Raw genomic sequence first — 20,010 nt, forward strand, 5'->3', positions numbered from 1 at the left:
CCATGGTTTAAGGCCTAGTCAAGAGTACCTTGTGGTGTGATAACTCCTTGGCTACCGTTTATTCCAAGGTGACCCTTGAAACCATGCATCCATCCATCATTCATCCATGTTCTACCATAAATTTTTGTCATCAAAGGGAATGGGCACAAAAAGAAATCAATTTGAGTTCAATGAAATGAAAAGAAAAGAAAAAGTTTGCAAAATGCATCAAAAGAAAAGAGGAGTAACAAAAATAGAACTCATATGCTTCAAATATAAGCCACCCTCCCTACATATGGGGTGACTTTGAAAATGTTCAAAAAGAAAAATGCAAAAAGTTGAAAGTTGTCAAGTGTTGAATTGCCAAACATCAAAGAAATGGCAATAAAATGTTCTCAAATGTTATATGCCACAAGAAATTGGGGGGAAAAACAAACGCAAACTCCCAAAAGAAACTCAAATATCTATCGATCCCTTTATCCATCGTATCCATTTTTGTGCATGGTAGAGAGGGGACGACCCTTCTTCTTGTCTAGGCAAGAGGGGGAATTCCGCGATCCTCCAGTGTTTCTAATACCATAGGGAGTCTACTCTTGGCAAAAGCATTTAACGATTGAGGACAAAGGTACCCTAGCTTGACACAACTTGGAGGTGATTTATTGGTATCCTTCTAGGCTTAGTAGTTTGAAGAAATTGCATCTATGAAGGAATGTGTACCCTTGAATTGCTTCCCTTGTAGATAATTTCCGCCACTTAGATGAGGAAAGTGGCTATTCTTTTGTAGATGCATCCATTACTTGTTTTGTGTGCTTTAATGCTTGGATGTGTCGCCATTTTGGCAAGCCCCACCTTGCCTTGCAAGAAGGCATCCTACCTCATGGTTGTCTTGTTGTGAGTTGAAGGGGCGGAGTGAGACCCGCTAATTGTCTCATATCGGCTATGTTATTAGGTTAGTTTAAATAACGGTCCTAGTCTTTGTCACCTCTTTACTCGGGACGAGCAAAGGTTCGGTTTGGGGATATTTGATGTGACCGTAATTAGCGCATATTTAGCCCCCGAATTAGCCTTGTTCTCATGCTTTTTAGTGCATATTTGGGTCATTTATTATCTTTAGTTCTTCGTTTTGCATATTCTTTGAGATTTTGATCCCTTGGTAGGAAAGGAGTAAGAATCTTGCATTTTCATGGCAAAACGAGACTAAATTGATCGAATCCAATGACCAAGCATCAAGGAGAGACAAGATTAGAAGGCCTTTGTACATATGATAGTAGATGAGCAATGTTGAGAAAGGATCCTTGAGTCCCCAAGGAAATCCCCAAGGAATTTATGAAGAAAAGGGAAGAAAAGAAGAAGAAATCTTGCTGAGGCACAATCCGTGCGGATTGACCACAATCCGGCCGTCCTTACCATGCACAATCCGTGCGGTTTCATCCCAAGATGCTCGGGTTCAGCCACCACAATCCGCCCGGATTCCCTCAAAGTCGCACATGTTCAACCGCCAGAATCCGCCCGTCCCGACTCAAAACCGCTCGGATTCCTCTATAGCGCGATTTCCTCTTCTCCAAGTTACAAAGAAAGAAGCCCTTCCCTCGAAAAATACCGGCTCCTCCTTGCTCAATCTAAAAAGTGTAATTACTAGTTTAGCCCTTAGTTAACCCTAATGCATCCCCCTAATTTCCACTATAAATACCCCATTAGTCTAATGAGAAGAGCATGTTCTTCTTAGCAATTCTTAGTGTAGTTAATATCAATCAAATCTCTCTTTAATATTGTAATCAACAATTAATCAAGTTCTAATACAAGTTTTAGTTCCTTAATCTCTCTTTTGTTCATCCTTTATTTTGGGTAATTGAAGATTATTTGGGTTATTATTGGGAGATTGACAACCTCTCAATCAAGCATCAAGTACTTCTTTTATTCTTGCTTTATTATTGGAATCATTAGTAGGTATAATCTCTTAATCCCTTTTTAATTATTGCTAATTACTTTCATCTATTCATCATGTTTAACTTTGTTGGTATGATTGACAACCTTGCTAGCATGATCAACATGATAATGAGTGAGTAGTCACTTAGCTAGGGTTAATGGGTAATTAGGGGAAACCAACATGGGGAATGATTCATGCTTAATTTAATATGCTTTCATAATTTATTTGCTTGCTTGTTTTGATCTCGACTCATGCACATGTTATGTTTGATGAAATGCGAGCCTATGAATCCTTGCATTTTTTACCCATCACCTATCATTTCAATGAGACTTGTAAGACATAAACCAACTCGAGTCTCATTAGACCATGCATGTTTTTGAGTAGGGAAGATTAAGTCGACTTGTAGGTGTTGTACAATCTAATCGATTCGGCTCCGGGACCCAAACTTTCCTAGGATTGTAAGATATAACCCAACTCAATCCATCACAACAATAATTGCTTGCTTATAATTTGAGAACATGTTTGTATGATCAATTCCCATGATTCCCCTATGACCCCATGATAATCTAGTGCCTTTAATCAATTGTTTACAACCCTTTTAATTCATCTTGCTTGTTTACTTTCATTGCTATTTAGTTTAGTGACCTTCTACATCAACCCAAATTGTGACACCCCTAAGACACCACTAGTCTCAATAGAAATCTCATCTCAATTCCCGTCCCTAGGGATCCGACCTTTGCTTGCCTCTTTACTAATTGTAGAGTTGTTTGTGAAGCTATAAATTGTGTTTTGATTCGGACGTGACCCAACGACCACATCTATTAAATTGTGAACCACGAAAAGTGTCCGATCACATACACTTAAAAGTGTAAATAGGGCGAATATCTTGCTCTATTCATAATCGTTTTTCAGAAAAAGTCATGAATTAACTTGCTTTGAATACAGGATTCGCACACACCAAAATATTCCCAATCAAATGGTTTGGGAGACTAGTCAAAACTAGTTTCTAAATGTGATTTTCAATCGAGAATTGAGAGATGATAGGGATCTCCAAATTGAGTTTTGTATATATGACATTTATTTCTAATTTGAATATAATTACCTTGATTTGTATGGTCTCACCATAAACTTAATCGTGGTATATAAGGGCACAACGCTTGTTTTAATTGCTTAATAGTGAAACCCCTTTGTTTTTATACAAAAACTTGAATTATATTTTTATTTAGAGTTTGTGTACATCATAACAATTATTGAGGTACATTTCTAAATACAAAACAAAAATGAGTACACCATAACATTCATATGTTCATGGATAAAATGGCAACTACCCTAGTTCCATTCATGCAAATTTCTAAACTTATTCTTGCTAGTCGTCACACGATAATGCCAAATATTATGACGAAATCCACAAATTTGTATCAAATACTCATGATGTGGTATTTGATAAGAATGCAATGACAATGTCATAGATTTTCAAGAAGGAATATGTTGGAGTCATATGACCAACTTCCTTGATCTTTACTTATTGGGGTTTGTATCTATTTTAGTGTCTAACACCTTCTCTTTCAAGCGTAGTTCTATATATCCTTATCAATTAAGATAGGTACTTACTTCTTATTGCTCCCACTAACTTCAAGAATTTCTACTTGATGAAGACTTATCTTCATTTAAATTCCTAGTTAATCTTTCACAAGGGTTAACTCTATTGTGGTATTTGGTTAATCAAAATTTCTAACAAATCAATTTACCAATTTAACATTGTCATGTTCTTAATAACTTAAGTGCTTGATGACAAGTGTTTAGTTTGAGCAATAAGACTTTTTGAACCGTGGGTGCGTAGAAGATATTATCAAAACATATTTTGACTAATCATTACTTCTATTCACACATCTTCTCAAGAAATCATACATAGGCATGTTAGGAATGTAAGATGCTAATCTTATATGACATAGGACAATTCCTATAGAGTTCTATGGAATAGAACGATTCCTATGGAACTAGTCCATGCCCTATTTAAACGGTTCATTTGAGGATTTAGAAGGAGATTCTATTATCGTTAGTAATAGTGGTCTAACGGAGACTCGTGTTACAATCGAATTGATATCGTATATTAATAGGAGAAATGATAAAGAACAACATAAAACAACGAAATAGTGGGAAAAACAAACATTCATCGTTATATTAGAAAACATTTTAGCATGTTTAAGCATTTTTATAATGACCTCCACCCAATTATATAAACGATTCTGAGACCTAAAATTCATATTAACTTGGATGTGAGCCAACGAGCCCTCTAGACCTTTACTAATATAACTCGGTGGGTTAACCCTCTTAACCAATTCTACAATTAGAACTCTCAGTCGATGAATTTACGTTAAGTTCATCTTTAGCCCGAATCTATTGCGGCTACGGTTGCAATTTACTTTCGTTGAGATCAACCAAATTTTCGAAGTGTAATAACTATTTATTACCCCACTTACCCAGCGTCAAATGAAGTACCCCGAAAAATCTTATTGTACCCCTTATGAAATTGAGATTCATGGGCTCCTACTATTTGGTAAGGCTAAGTTTCAATCTTTTAAAAGTAAAGGTCTTGCCAATTTATTATTTATCAATTTTAAGTGAGCTAAAAAGTTGAATTGTCGATAATTATAATTGACACGGTCGAAGATTCGATATGATATGCATGTATTTGTTATGGCGATTTGGCAATGAATGCAACATATTAAAAGAAATGCAAAGCAAATAATAAATTCCTAGTATGGACTTCTTAAAATAGAAAATCAAATAATCTATTACAAATTAGGAAACCTACTCCTTTAGTCCCTTGAATCTTCAAGTGGCAAACCTCCTAAGAACACCGTCTTTGTCGGAACGCCTTTCCGAATGGCACCGTCCTGAAGGAACTCCGGAATTACAAATAATAATAAAATGCATAGTTATTCCTATTATACATTTTTAATATGAAAAGCTAGTAAAAATAAAAGTGATACGAGATCACATTAAATTATAACCGAATCAATATCCCCTTACATTACGGAAAATATTGATTAAAACTAAGGCCATACTAAGATAAAATTACATAATTCAAAATTACATAAAGAAAATATGACATTCATCAATGAAATATGCAGCATTATAATATGTATCTAACATGCAAAGTTATGTGCCAAATCGCATTATTTAAGCTTATATCGTACATTTTACCCGGTTTTATGGAAATTCAAGATTTTTAACTTATTAAAATCGCAAAATAATACTAAAATCTAATTTTAGCCCAAGTTAATTATCCTAACTCTCTTAGGACTCAAAAATTAGTCATTACTCAATTTTTAACAATAATTCAACTTGATATAATATTTATGCTCATTTTTTACTCTAAAATCATAACTTTTATGAAATAAATCCAAATTAAATTACAATAATTTCAAAATTTGAATTTTAAATTTTTGAACATTCTGGAATATTTCCATGAAAAATCAAGGTTAAAATTTTCGAATTTATTTCGAGAAAAATGTAGTTGCGATTTATGGGTTTTATCAAATAAAACATGTAAAGCATAAGAAAATTACTCTAATCAATGTAAGTGGGATATAAATTAAACCTAGAATAATTTTCTCATACCATGTAATTCGTTTAGCTGGTTTTGCTAAAATAGTTTTTATTTATGTCATTTTTACACTAAAAATTCATAAATCATGCAAAATGAATCAAGTTCATCTTAAATTTTACAAACAGTGAGTAAAATGTGCATGTGACAACATATTACAATTTCATGGCCTGTTTCAAAGTTTAACTATTTTTAACCATTTTACTTCCATTTATTCCATTTTTATCTCACAAAAATCGTAAATCATGCAAAATAAATCAAATTTATATGAAATTTTAGATACAATAAGTAAAATATGCATGTGAGGTCATATAAAAATTTCAACGTCAGAAACTAAGTCTAACTATTTTTAGTATTTTAAATACCATTTTATTCATTAAAATGTATTAAAATCACTAAAAATCATTAATATAAGAAATAAAATACCATAAATCATCAAAATGACCCAAATATATTTTAGGACCAGAATATACAACATGCAATATGATTTCCTGACATTATCCAATAAATCACAAATTATTAGTTTTATTTAAGTTACTAATAACTCGAAAAAACTATAAATCGGTTATGCATGCAACATCCTATGCTCTGATGCCAATTGTTGGGATCATATACCTATTATTAGACATTTATAATAGTGAACTAATTAATACTTTAACTTTAGTCATTTAGGATCTAGTGCATGCATAACAAAAATGAAGAAATAAAAGAAGAAAACAATGTTCCTTACATTGTTGAATGGTTCAAAATTTTGGGCACAAATAAGAACACCTTCCTTATTTGTTCTTGAGCTTAAAGATTATGGATGATCCTTCAAAACAAATCTCTAGTGAAGAGATTCTCCTCTTGCTGCACCCAAAACAAAACCCTTAATACTAATATATTAATTAACTAGATTAATATACTAGTTATCCTTAAAGATTCTAATAATATTCGTATTACTACACTAGTAATAATATGATGTGATATTAGAATTTTGTTTGAACAATATATAAGATTTTAAAGTAATTTTATAGAGAGAAGGAGGAGAATAATATAAGAATGTTGATATATTGCATAAGAGAAAAATGAGAACATTTTTCTCATTATAGAGGAGGGGAGTCGGTTTGGGGAGGGTCCCAAAGCCAATGCATGGCTTCTACATTCTCCTTTTTCTCTTCTCAAAATCATAGGTGTGTAAGGCTAATGATTGTGTCTTATTTTAACAATAAAAATAAAAATAACGACACCCACTAACCCAAAAACCATCAATTTCGGTCCACCCATAAAATGGACATCCATTTTATGTTTGTCAATTGTAACATTGTCACACAATATGTCACATGTAGCATGTAACATGTTATTAATCAACTTAATGCATATTTAACAATTAAATCTCATTATATAAATTAATTAAATTACAAATAACAAATTTACTAGTAATACATAATTACTTGTGTATAAAATTGATCAAGCTAATACAACTCACAACATTTTGTAATTATAATAAACCATTCATTCCTATCTCAATTGTTTCATAAACAATAATCAATTTTAGTAATAAAGACATTTTAATTACTAAAAGAATCTTATTTAATCAAATTACAATAAGATATAAATATTCTCACTCGCAAAAATAAATTGTTCAATTTTAAGTAATTAATGGCTCTCAATCAAACACATTTATAATACTCAACAAACAACTAGTTAGTGGTAAGTCGAGGTCGATCCATGGGACGGTGTGCTTTGGATTCTAAGTCTATCTATCTCAATTTATGCTAGTGTCACGATTTGTTTGGGTTTGTAGTTGTGTCTAAACTAATGCAAGCAACAAAGTATAACAAGCAAAGAAATAAAAGGATGTAAACAATTGATTAAGAGTGCTAGGATATCATGGGGTCATGGGGAATTCATGGTTTTGATCATACAAACATGTTTACAAGGTTGCAAGCAATTAATGTTGTGGAGAAACCGAGTTGGGTTATATCTTACGGTTCTTAGGAAGAGTTGGGTCCCGGAGCCGAATCGATTAGATTGTACAACACCTACAAGTCGACTTACTTTCCTCCTAATCAACTTCTATGCATGGTCTAACAAGACTCGAGTTGGTTTATATCTTACGAGTCAAGTTGAGTAGATAAGAGATGGTAAAAATGCAAGGATTCATAGGCTTAGCATTTCATCAAACATAACATGTGCATAAAGTTGACATCACAACAAGCAAGCAATTTAATCATGTGAACATATTAGATTAAGCATGAATCAATCCCATGTTGGTTTCCCTTAATTACCCACTAATCCTAGCTAAGAGACTACTCATTCATTATCAAGTTTAACATGCTAACAAGGTTGTCAATTATATTAACAAGGTAAAACATGATGAACAAATAAGAAAGATAAACAATAATTAAAACAAGGATTAAGAGGATTATACCTATGGAGATTCCAATAATAATAATGCAACGAATAATAGAAGAACTTGATGATTGATGGAAGGTTGTCAATCTCCCAATAATAACCCAATAATCTTCAATTACCCAATAATAAACTTGAATAATAAACTTGAACAATAATTAAGGAGAGATTAATGTGTAATTTGTGGAAAGATTAAAGAGTAATCTATTCTAATCTACTCCTAATCTAATCTAAAGAAGGATTTTCTACCCAAAAACAACATGCTTGATTAATTACAAAGATGGGGTATTTATAGTGGAAATTAGGTGGGATGCATTAGGTTAACTAAGGGCTAAACTAGTAATTACACTTGTTTAAGTTGGGCAAGGAGACTCCGGTATTTCTTGAGGGAAGGGCGTCTTTCTTTGAGGCTTGAAGAAGACGAAAATGCGCTGGGTTGGAATCCGGGCGGATTAAGGTGAATCCGGGCGGATTCTGAAAATGCAATCCGGGCGGATTTGGGAGAATCCGCTCGGATTGTGGTCACGTAGCAAGGAAAAGTTTCCTGTCCAGGAATCCGCTCGTCCCGAGCGAAATATGGGCGTCCTGGGCTTCAACCCGAGCGGGTTGAATTTGACCCGAGCGGGTTGAGCTGTATCTCGAGCTCGGATTGTAAAACGGACGTTATTTCCTCATCCGGACTCCTATTGGAGTGATTCAAAAGCCTATATCACTTGATTTTTCGATGCCGTTCCATCTAGCATATTTTCAGAGCCAAAGGAGCAACCTTTGGTTCGGTTTTTGAGCGATTTCTTCTTGTAATGCCTTCCCTCTCGTCATTCTTACTTTTAACCCTTTGATCCTTCTACATACACTTTATTCCTACATCTTTGGTCATCATTCTTGCCTCTTCTTCATACTAGTCTATCTAATATCATCAATAAGCTTCCAAATATGCACGAAAGACGGGAATTTCCGCCTTATTATCTCCTTTTCTACAAAACATATGAAATGCGATAGAAAAGCAAATAGGAAGGTTTTGACGGATAAAATGGCCATGAAATGCTATAATAGTATGCAAAATAGGCTCAATTAGGGGACTAAATGTGCGCAAATAATGTTCACATCAAATATCCCCAAACCGAACCTTTACTCGTCCCGAGTAAAGAGGTGACAAAAACTAGACCTTTATTTAAACTAACTTAATAACATAGCCGATATGAGACAATTAGCGGGTCTCACTCCGCCCCTTCAACTCACAACAAGACAACCATGAGGTAGGATGCCTTCTTGCAAGGCAAGGTGGGTCTTGCCAAAATGGCGACACATCCAAACATTAAAGCACACAAAATCAAATAATGGATGCATCTACAAAAGAATAGCCACTTTCCTCATCTAAGTGGCGGAAATTATCTACAAGGGAAGCAATTCAAGGGTACACACTCCTTCATAGATGCAATTTCTTCAAACTACTAAGCCTAGAAGGATACCAATAAATCACCTCCAAGTTGTGTCAAGCTAGGGTACCTTTGTCCTCAATCGTTAAATGCTTTTGTCAAGAGTAGACTCCCTATGGTGTTAGAAACACTGGAGGATCGCGGAATTCCCCCTCTTGCCTAGACAAGAAGAAGGGTCGTCCCCTCTCTACCATGCACAAAAATGGATACGATGGATAAAGGGATCGATAGTATTTGAGTTTTATTTTGGGAGTTTGCTTTGTTGTTGTTTTTTTGTTTTTCCCCCCAATTTCATGTGGCATATAACATTTGAGAACACTTTCTTGCCATTTCTTTTTTGATTTTTGGCATTTCAACACTTGACAACTTTCAACTTTTTGCATTTTTCTTTTTGAACATTTTCAAAGTCACCCCATATGTAGGGAGGGTGGCTTATATTTGAAGCATAGGAGTTTTCATTTTTGTTACTCCTCTTTCCTTTTTGATGCAATTTTCAAACTTTTTCTTTTCTTTTCATTTCTTTGAACTCAAATTTGAACAATTTCTTTTTGTGCCCATCCCCTTTGATGACAAAATGTATGATAGAACATGGATGAATGATGGTTGCATGCATGGTTTCAAGGGTCACCTTGGAATAAACGGTAGCCAAGGAGTTATCACACCACAAGGTACTCTTGACTAGGCCTTAATCCATGGGTCAAAGGATACTAGCATGACACATCCTAGGGTGTTTTACAAGTATTCTAACAAGCAAAGTCTTAAGAACAAAAAGCATCTACTAAGGCCTATATACACTTGTCAAGTTTCCCAAATAGACGGTTTCACAAAATTTTTCTAACATGCAACTACATGCCATGATGCAACTAACATATATACATCCTAATGCATATGATTCTACCAACTAATATGCCAAATAATCTAAATGCAAGTCCTAAGTTCACATTGTTTTACCGCATCAATCAAAATAAAGCCACATAGTCATTAACATAAAGAGGAAAAAGGAGATTGGAAAGATCATACCATGCGGTCTTCAATATCCTCATGTCTCGGATGTGGCGTAGTCGATCAATGTGAACAAGGATGAATAAACACAATATATACAAACAATATATACAAGACTACACTACAAAGGAAATGAACATGTTTTTGGATTTTTAAATTTTTCAAATTTTTATGGTTTTTGATTTTATGAAATTAAAGAACAAATTTTTGTGATTTTTCGAAATTTTTCAATTTTTATCATTTTTGGAATATAAATTCCCATCCCCCACTTTATTTTGGACATTGTCCTCAATGTACATGTAGGAGTAGGAATAAAAAGGAAAACATGTTTTTGGATTTTTAAAGTTTTATGGAAATTGAAGTGCAAATGCAATGATATGATATGAATGAATGCATGTTCTAACTCAATGCAATTCTATATGACATATATAACAAATGAATGCAATCTAAACTATATTATATGATGCATGATTTCTAGTAAATTATGGTCACCTATGATCAAACCTCCCCAAACCGATTTAAACACTATTTCTAGTGTAGAAATGAATAGGTTTGGCCATTAGTAACTATGCATGAATTCTAGTTTATATGCAACTATTTACATGGATTATATTATAATGCAAATGCAATATGAAATATAATATAAATGCAAGTGAAAGCTATACTAAATGCAATGTATATACATAGGAGAGAAAGGGAGAGATGGGTATCATACAAATGGAAGTGGTGAAGTAGGCCTCTTTCACTCATCATCCTCATCTTGATCATAGCCATAACGATGAGAGCTTCCGGCTTGATCATATCCGGGTGCTTGGCCCCAATATCCTCCTTGGTCAAGTCCTCCTCCTTGACCCGAGTACCCTCCACCTTGGCTAGAATGCCCTCCGTCTCCTCGATTCCAAGCTTGGTCCCCAAAGTTTGGGAACAAGAGCTCCGGTTGTGCCCAAGAGGGCAAAGGACCGTTAGGGTCAACATACCCTTATTGAGCCATATTATGATATTGGGGGTAGAGGGCCAAGTAGTTGTCTTCCCTCCCTTTATGCACCCAAAGGTCCACTCTATTCATGAGTGACATCAAATCATTAATACCCGGGGTGTTGGGGATTTCTGGTTGGAATTCGGTATAAGGAGTAGGGTAAGGCGGAATAGGGACGTAGGAAGGCGGGCGAATAGGCCTTCCTGGTGCTTCACGAGGTAATTGGCGATGCGGCTCTTCCCTTTGAGGGGGATTATCAAGAATTTGGATTTCAAGGAGGTAGCTTGGTGGTGGAGAGTATGGACTCAATCTTGGGTCAATGACCGGTATCTTCCATCCTTCAAGGACCATGGAAGTGCAACCCTTGGTGTGCCACTCTACACTCCCATCTCGAATGTAGTTACACCATCGGTGACTGTGGAAGATGGTGTGCTCATCAATCAAAGTCCTCCCTTCAAGAGGAATATAGGCTCCTCGGGCATTGAACCCGGGACAAAGGTGTTTGGCCAAAATTGTAATTAGACCTCCCATCACAAAGGTTTCGAGTTGGGTGGTCCCTTGAGCAAAATCATTGAACCTAGTAAGTATCTTAAGTGGCGTGTTGAAGTTGTAACGCCTCACCGCTCGAACATTCAAATAAGACTCAAGAAAAGTTAAGTCGATGAGAGTACACCGATCTTGCTCGTACCTCCCATTGATGCAACCGGCTACAAAGCGTTCGGTGAATCGAATCACCGGATGTTGGATAGCAAATGTATAGCAACGCTTTATATGGGAAAAGTCCCTCCCGGAGATAGCTTTCCAAAGAAAATCCACATTGAAATTATCGGGCTTTTCGGTATAGTCGGTGGGTACTTCAAGACCGAAAACATAGGCAAATTCCTCAAGAGAAAGAGCATGGCCTAGGTTGCATAACCTAAACTCCATGCCTATATTGTTGTGGGTATCCGCCATAATGCGAAGGCTACTCAAGAATTCAAGTGTGAGACTAAGGTAAGTCTCTTCATGGGCATGGAAAAAGCTCCCAATGTCGAGGCCATTAAAGAACATCTCGGTAGGGTACCTTATCTTAAGGATTTCCAACACCCTAGTATCAACAAATTGAGTAGGTTCGTACTTCTTACCTAGGAGCTCGACGAATCTTTCGCGGTGGTCGTCGGATAGGAAGATCACTTCTTGGAAGTTGTTGAGTTGTTCAATGCCTCCCCTCATTAAGGGTCGGGTGTTCCTTGGTAGTACTACCTCTCGTGGTGTCGAAGAGCTTGATCCCTTGCGCTTCTTCCCGAATGATTCGATCAATTTCTTGGCCTTTCCTTTGGTGCTCATGTTGGTAATGGGGGTGTTTTTGAGGATTGGAGGGTGATTTTGAGGGTTGAGATGAGTGTTTTTAGGGTTTGGTAAGGTGAGGAAATGAGGGAGAAGGGGGTGATTATATAGAAGAAGTAGGGAATCCGAACGGATAAGATTGGATCGAGCCCGTATTATCCGAGGGAACAATGATAATCCGAGCGGATTTCGCCGAGACGGCCGGATTTACGGGATAGAAGACGGGCGTCTTTGGTAGAATCCGCACGGATTCTAGAACAGAAATTCTTTGGGCCGAGAAGCGAGGAAAAGACGGGCGGATTTTGTTCGGGACGCACGGCTTGATCTGGACGGGCGGATTCTCGATAATCCGCACGGATTTTGACACAGTTCAAAATCCTGCTTCTGGACGACATACGGGACGGGCGTCTCGTGGGGAAGACGGACGGATTGTCCGGGACGGGCGGATTTGTTTGAATCCGCACGGATTCTTCTTCAGTTTCAATTTTTGTTTTCCCGTGGGCCCTGGACGGGCGGATTTGCTAGAATCCGGGCGTCTTTGCTTCTTCCTCTCTTCTTCTTTCTTCTCTCATGAAACGACAAACCCCTTCTCACTAATTTCTCTTTTTCCTTATCTTTTCCTGAAATTTGCTCATGAAACATGTAAAATGACCCTCTCTCTCTCTTCTCTCATGCAAGAAATTAAATGCAAATGTAAATGTACAATTTTATACAAAGTAAAAGGGTTCAAGAAATATCTTACAAATGGTGGTTTTGAGGTAGGACTCCACCAAACTAGTTCAATTTGTAGAAACTCTTATCCATGGAGCTCAAAGCTCTTAATAAAAGATCATAAGCTTGTGAACAAGCTCCAAATAAGCATAAGTATGGTTTGCTTAACTTCAAGACGAAGCTTGGCCAAGGGACTTTGTCATGCATTCTTGTTTTCTTTTCCTTCTTGGCACTAGAATATTCACGATGCTTCAAACCAATAGGCCCATGATTCTTGTTATCATAAGGTAATGAGTATGGTTCATGGTTGCCCGGAGGCTTCCACTCACTACCTTCTTTTTCAACTTTGGTGATGATGATAGCATTTTGATTTTTCAATCCTTCCAAGGTGGAAGGAGAATCGTCATGGCTTTGATGATGGAGTTCCTTTGAAGTTGGCATTGTGGATGCCAAATTTCCACAAGTAGCCTCACGAGCAATTTTCTCTTTAAGCTTTTTCACCAAGTAGCTCTTGTATGAAACTTTGGCCTTTTGGAGAAGGTCTACCATATCCTCTTCAATGATCATTGGCTCCATAATAGGTGTCAAGTGGTCTTCATGAAGTGTGAAGGAAGGGCGTTCTTCCTCATGATAGGGTATCTCAAATGCCTCAAGGATAGGCTCCTCAAGCATGGTGATATTGTGAGTCCCTCCTCTAGGCTCATCATCATTGTTGCTATCCTCACGTGAATCATAAATGGGGGCTTCATTTAGCTCTTTTTCCAACACCTCAACGTTCACATCAAAGGACACACCCTCATACTCACAAAGGTTAAGAGTATTTGGTTTGCTCAACCTCATGTCTTCTTCATTGAACACAACACTCTCATAGTCACAACAGCTCAAGGAACTTGGCTCTTCCCACTCCTCGTCTTCCATATCAAAAGTCACTACTTCAAATTCGCATTTATGCTCAATATCCAAAGAACGGTGGTGAGTGTTTGCTTGGAATTCTTTTAATTGGGCAATTTGAATCCTTAATTCCTCTCTTTGGATAACAATGTTTTTAAGAACATTATCTTCTTTTTGGCTCTCTTCTAGCATTTGTTTGAAGAAGTTTTGTTGATCTCCCATCATTTGGAGGATCATGTTTTGAATGGGTTCATCTTTTTGTTGTGGGGAGGTGTGAAAGTGGTTGTATTGCGGCAATTGAAGCTCATTGTGAAATGGGTATTGGGTGGTTGATATTGGATGTGGCGATTTTGGTGGGAAAAATTGGGGTAGTAGTTAGGATTTTCATTGTACGAATAATAAGGTAGGTTTGTGTTGACTTGCTTCTCAAACTCCCCATACCCATAGTCATACTCAAAAGATCCACCACATACTCCATATGTCAAGTCTTGGGTCATCATAGCTAAGACAAGGAAACAACTACAAGCATGGAAACTACACAAAAATGGTAAGAACAATCCTTGAGGAATAAGTTCCTCAAGGTGAGAGCAAAATTAAAATAGACAAACAAGCAAGAACTTAATCACATAGCACCATCCCCGGCAACGGCGCCATTTTGATGAGAGTGTCGTTGGGGCTCTCAATCAAACACATTTATAATACTCAACAAACAACTAGTTAGTGGTAAGTCGAGGTCGATCCATGGGACGGTGTGCTTTGGATTCTAAGTCTATCTATCTCAATTTATGCTAGTGTCACGATTTGTTTGGGTTTGTAGTTGTGTCTAAACTAATGCAAGCAACAAAGTATAACAAGCAAAGAAATAAAAGGATGTAAACAATTGATTAAGAGTGCTAGGATATCATGGGGTCATGGGGAATTCATGGTTTTGATCATACAAACATGTTTACAAGGTTGCAAGCAATTAATGGTGTGGAGAAACCGAGTTGGGTTATATCTTACGGTTCTTAGGAAGAGTTGGGTCCCGGAGCCGAATCGATTAGATTGTACAACACCTACAAGTCGACTTACTTTCCTCCTAATCAACTTCTATGCATGGTCTAACAAGACTCGAGTTGGTTTATATCTTACGAGTCAAGTTGAGTAGATAAGAGATGGTAAAAATGCAAGGATTCATAGGCTTAGCATGTCATCAAACATAACATGTGCATAAAGTTGACATCACAACAAGCAAGCAATTTAATCATGTGAACATATTAGATTAAGCATGAATCAATCCCATGTTGGTTTCCCTTAATTACCCACTAATCCTAGCTAAGAGACTACTCGTTCATTATCAAGTTTAACATGCTAACAAGGTTGTCAATCATATTAACAAGGTAAAACATGATGAACAAATAAGAAAGATAAACAATAATTAAAACAAGGATTAAGAGGATTATACCTATGGAGATTCCAATAATAATAATGCAACGAATAATAGAAGAACTTGATGATTGATGGAAGGTTGTCAATCTCCCAATAATAACCCAATAATCTTCAATTACCCAATAATAAACTTGAATAATAAACTTGAACAATAATTAAGGAGAGATTAATGTGTAATTTGTGGAAAGATTAAAGAGTAATCTATTCTAATCTACTCCTAATCTAATCTAAAGAAGGATTTTCTACCCAAAAACAACATGCTTGATTAATTACAAAGATGGGGTATTTATAGTGGAAATTAGGTGGGATGCATTAGGTTAACTAAGGGCTAAACTAGTAATTACACTTTTTTAAGTTGGGCAAGGAGACTCCGGTATTTCTTGAGGGAAGGGCGTCTTTCTTTGAGGCTTGAAGAAGACGAAAATGCGCTGGGTTGGAATCCGGGCGGATTAAGGTGAATCCGGGCGGATTCTGAAAATGCAATCCGGGCGGATTTGGGAGAATCCGGGCGGATTTGGGAGATGCAATCCGGGCGGATTTGGGAGAATCCGCTCGGATTGTGGTCACGTAGCAAGGAAAAGTTTCCTGTCCAGGAATCCGCTCGTCCCGAGCGAAATATGGGCGTCCTGGGCTTCAACCCGAGCGGGTTGAATTTGACCCGAGCGGGTTGAGCTGTATCTTGAGCTCGGATTGTAAAACGGACGTTATTTCCTCATCCGGACTCCTATTGGAGTGATTCAAAAGCCTAGATCACTTGATTTTTCGATGCCGTTCCATCTAGCATATTTTCAGAGCCAAAGGAGCAACCCTTGGTTCGGTTTTTGAGCGATTTCTTCTTGTAATGCCTTCCCTCTCGTCATTCTTACTTTTAACCCTTTGATCCTTCTACATACACTTTATTCCTACATCTTTGGTCATCATTCTTGCCTCTTCTTCATACTAGTCCATCTAATATCATCAATAAGCTTCCAAATATGCACGAAAGACGGGAATTTCCGCCTTATTATCTCCTTTTCTACAAAACATATGAAATGCGATAGAAAAGCAAATAGGAAGGTTTTGACGGATAAAATGGCCATGAAATGCTATAATAGTATGCAAAATAGGCTCAATTAGGGGACAAAATGTGCGCAAATAATGTTCACATCATATCAATATATAATTAATTAACTTATCTATTAAGGGATTTGTCCTATAGGTGTGATCTTAAGGGATCAACTGATCACCACCGTCAAACGATAGTAATGTCAAACTCTAGTTAGTCAATCATTACCGATTAATGTTGATCAGTTGACTATAGAATTGAATTGTCCCTTGCGTATTCTTATCATGAGATTTAAACATGTGATCGCACTATTGTTGAGGACACTTACTCCAACAGAGTCACCACGCTACCGAAGTAGATGTCACTGACACTCATGCTTAGTAGTCTTTGTAGTTATTCACGTTATATCTTGCCACGCTGCTCTACATTGTAAAGACTTAAAACTATTTAGTAAATGTTCTTTTATTGTTTATTTGATCTACTACTGATGTGACCATAATTAGCGCATATTTAGCCCCCGAATTAACCATGTTTCCTTGCTTTTTAGTGCATATTTGGGTCATTTATTATCTTTAGTTCTTTGTTTTGCATATTCTTTGAGATTTTGATCCCTTGGTAGGAAAGGAGTAAGAATCTTGCATTTTCATGGCAAAACGAGACTAAATTGATCGAATTTAATGACCAAGCATCAAGGAGAGACAAGATTAGAAGGCCTTTGTACATATTATAGTAGATGAGCAATGTTGAGAAACGATCCTTGAGTCCCCGAGGAAATCCCCAAGGATTTTATGAAGAAAAGGGAAGAAAACAAGAAGAAATATTGCTGAGGTACAATCCGAGCGGATTGTCTACAATCCGGCCGTCCTCCACAAGCACAATCCGTGCGTTTTCCTCCAAAGACGCCCGGACTGCAGCCACTGAATCCGAACGGATTCCCCTGAAGACGCCCGTCTTCCCCTGCCCGAATCCGCCCGTCCCGACTCCAATACGCACGGATTCCAATACAGCGCAATTTCGTCTTCTCCAAGCTACAAAGAAAGAAGCCCTTCCTTCGAAAAATACCGGCTCCTCCCTGCTTAATCTAAAAAGTGTAATTACTAGTTTAGCCCTTAGTTAACCCTAATGCATCCCCCTAATTTCCACTATAAATACCCCATTAGTCTAATGAGAAGATCATGTTCTTCTTATCAATCCTTAGTATAGTAATTAGCAATCAAATCTCTCTTTAATATTGTAATCAACAATTAATCAAGTTCTAATACAAGTTTTATTTCCTTAATCTCTCTTTTGTTCATCCTTTATTTTGGGTAATTGAAGATTATTTGGGTTATTATTGGGAGATTGACAACCTCTCAATCAAGCATCAAGTACTTCTTTTATTCTTGCTTTATTATTGGAACCATTAGTAGGTATAATCCTCTTAATCCCTTTTTAATTATTGTTAATTACTTTCATTTATTCATCATGTTTTACTTTGTTGGTATGATTGACAACCTTGCTAGCATGATCAACATGATAATGAGTGAGTAGTCACCTAGCTAGGGTTAATGGGTAATTAGGGGAAACCAACATGGGGAATGATTCATGCTTAAATTAATATGCTTTCATGGTTTATTTGCTTGCTTGTTTTGATCTCGACTCATGCACATGTTATGTTTGATGAAATGCGAGCCTATGAATCCTTGCATTTTTTACCCATCACCTATCATTTCAATGAGACTTGTGAGACATAAACCAACTCGAGTCTCATTAGACCATGCATGTTGTTGAGTAGGGAAGATTAAGTCGACTTGTAGGTGTTGTACAATCTAATCGATTCGGCTCCGGGACCCAAACTTTCCTAGGATTGTAAGATATAACCCAACTCAATCCATCACAACAATAATTGCTTGCTTATAATTTGAGAACATGTTTGTATGATCAAATCCCATGATTCCCCTATGACCCCATGATACCCTGTTGCTTTTAATCAATTGTTTACAACCCTTTTAATTCATCTTGCTTGTTTACTTTCATTGCTATTTAGTTTAGTGACCTTCTACATCAATCCAAATTGTGACACCCCAAAGACACCACTAGTTTCAATATAAATCTCATCTCAATTCCCGTCCCCTGGGATCCGACCTTTACTTGCCTCTTTACTAATTGTAGAGTTGTTTGTGAAGTTATAAATTGTGTTTTGATCGGACGTGACCTAACGACATCATCGAATATCCCGCATCAAAAATGGCGCCATTGCCGGGGACGGTGTTAGCTTGATTTAGATTTCCTTATATTGTTATTAGTTGTGTATTTCTTTGCCTTGGGGAAGTAAAACTCCTGAAGGTTTGTTCTAATTGTTTTCAAGTTGTTTGATATTTTGCATGTCTAGAAGGTCACAAGGTGACTTGTTACCTTTTGATCGTGAAATTGAAAGAACTTTGACAACCAATAGAAGACTTGTTAGGAGAAATTTGAGAGGTATTGGTGCGGTTGTAGATATTCAACCAACTATTGAGTTCATCAACCCTTTTGCAAGAGAAAGTGAGGAGAACCCAACACAAAATCAACCACAAAATCAACCCACAATGCCTAAGTTTTCATCACATTCCGTACCAACCGAGTATAACCTACCAAATGGTACTCGCACACCACAACATCTAACCGGAAATTTTATTGCCAAATCCGCATTTATCCAATTAGTTGAAAGAAGCCAATTTGGGGGGATGCCTAGTGAAGACCCTCATTCTCATATGGAGGCTTTTTGTGACTATTGTGATGCGTTCTCACAAACCGGTGTAACTCAAGACCAAATTCGATGGGTCTTATTTCCTTTTTCTCTAATTGGCACCGCCAAACAATGGTTAAAGAGCCTTGATAAGGCTACTCTCGGAATAGATTCTTGGAAGAAGTTGGCTCTAGCTTTCTACAAAAAGTTCTACCCACCGGAGAAGACTAACATGCTAAGAGCTAAAATTACGGGTTTTAAGCAAAGGGATGAAGAATCTTTGTATGAAGCTTGGGAACGATTCAAAGGAATTTGTCGCTCATGTCCTCATCATGGACTTAGCGAATGGTTCTTGGTACAACAATTTTGGAATGGTCTTTATGAAGATTCAAGAAATATCCTTAATATGGGATCGAATGGGATGTTCACCGAGGTTGATGACAACCAAACTTGGAGCAAAATTGAAGAGATGGCAATCCACAACTCAAAATATAGTAGGCCTCGCAAGGCTACTAGAGGAGGAAAGCACGAGGTGGACGCCGTTACTCAATTAGGTGCTCAACTTAGCTCCCATATCG

General features: G+C 37.0%; 1 non-coding gene across 1 annotated transcript; it reads right to left on the reverse strand.

Annotated features, from left to right (window-relative positions):
• Positions 1-19,664: 19,664 nt before the first annotated feature.
• Positions 19,665-19,771, reverse strand: LOC141597581 (small nucleolar RNA R71). Its single transcript, XR_012522809.1, has one exon. It is a non-coding gene; the product is annotated as a small nucleolar RNA R71 (small nucleolar RNA).
• Between the last annotated feature and the right edge of the window lie 239 nt (positions 19,772-20,010).

This window comes from Silene latifolia, chromosome 8, assembly GCF_048544455.1.
Source record: "Silene latifolia isolate original U9 population chromosome 8, ASM4854445v1, whole genome shotgun sequence".
Taxonomy (NCBI): domain Eukaryota; kingdom Viridiplantae; phylum Streptophyta; class Magnoliopsida; order Caryophyllales; family Caryophyllaceae; genus Silene; species Silene latifolia.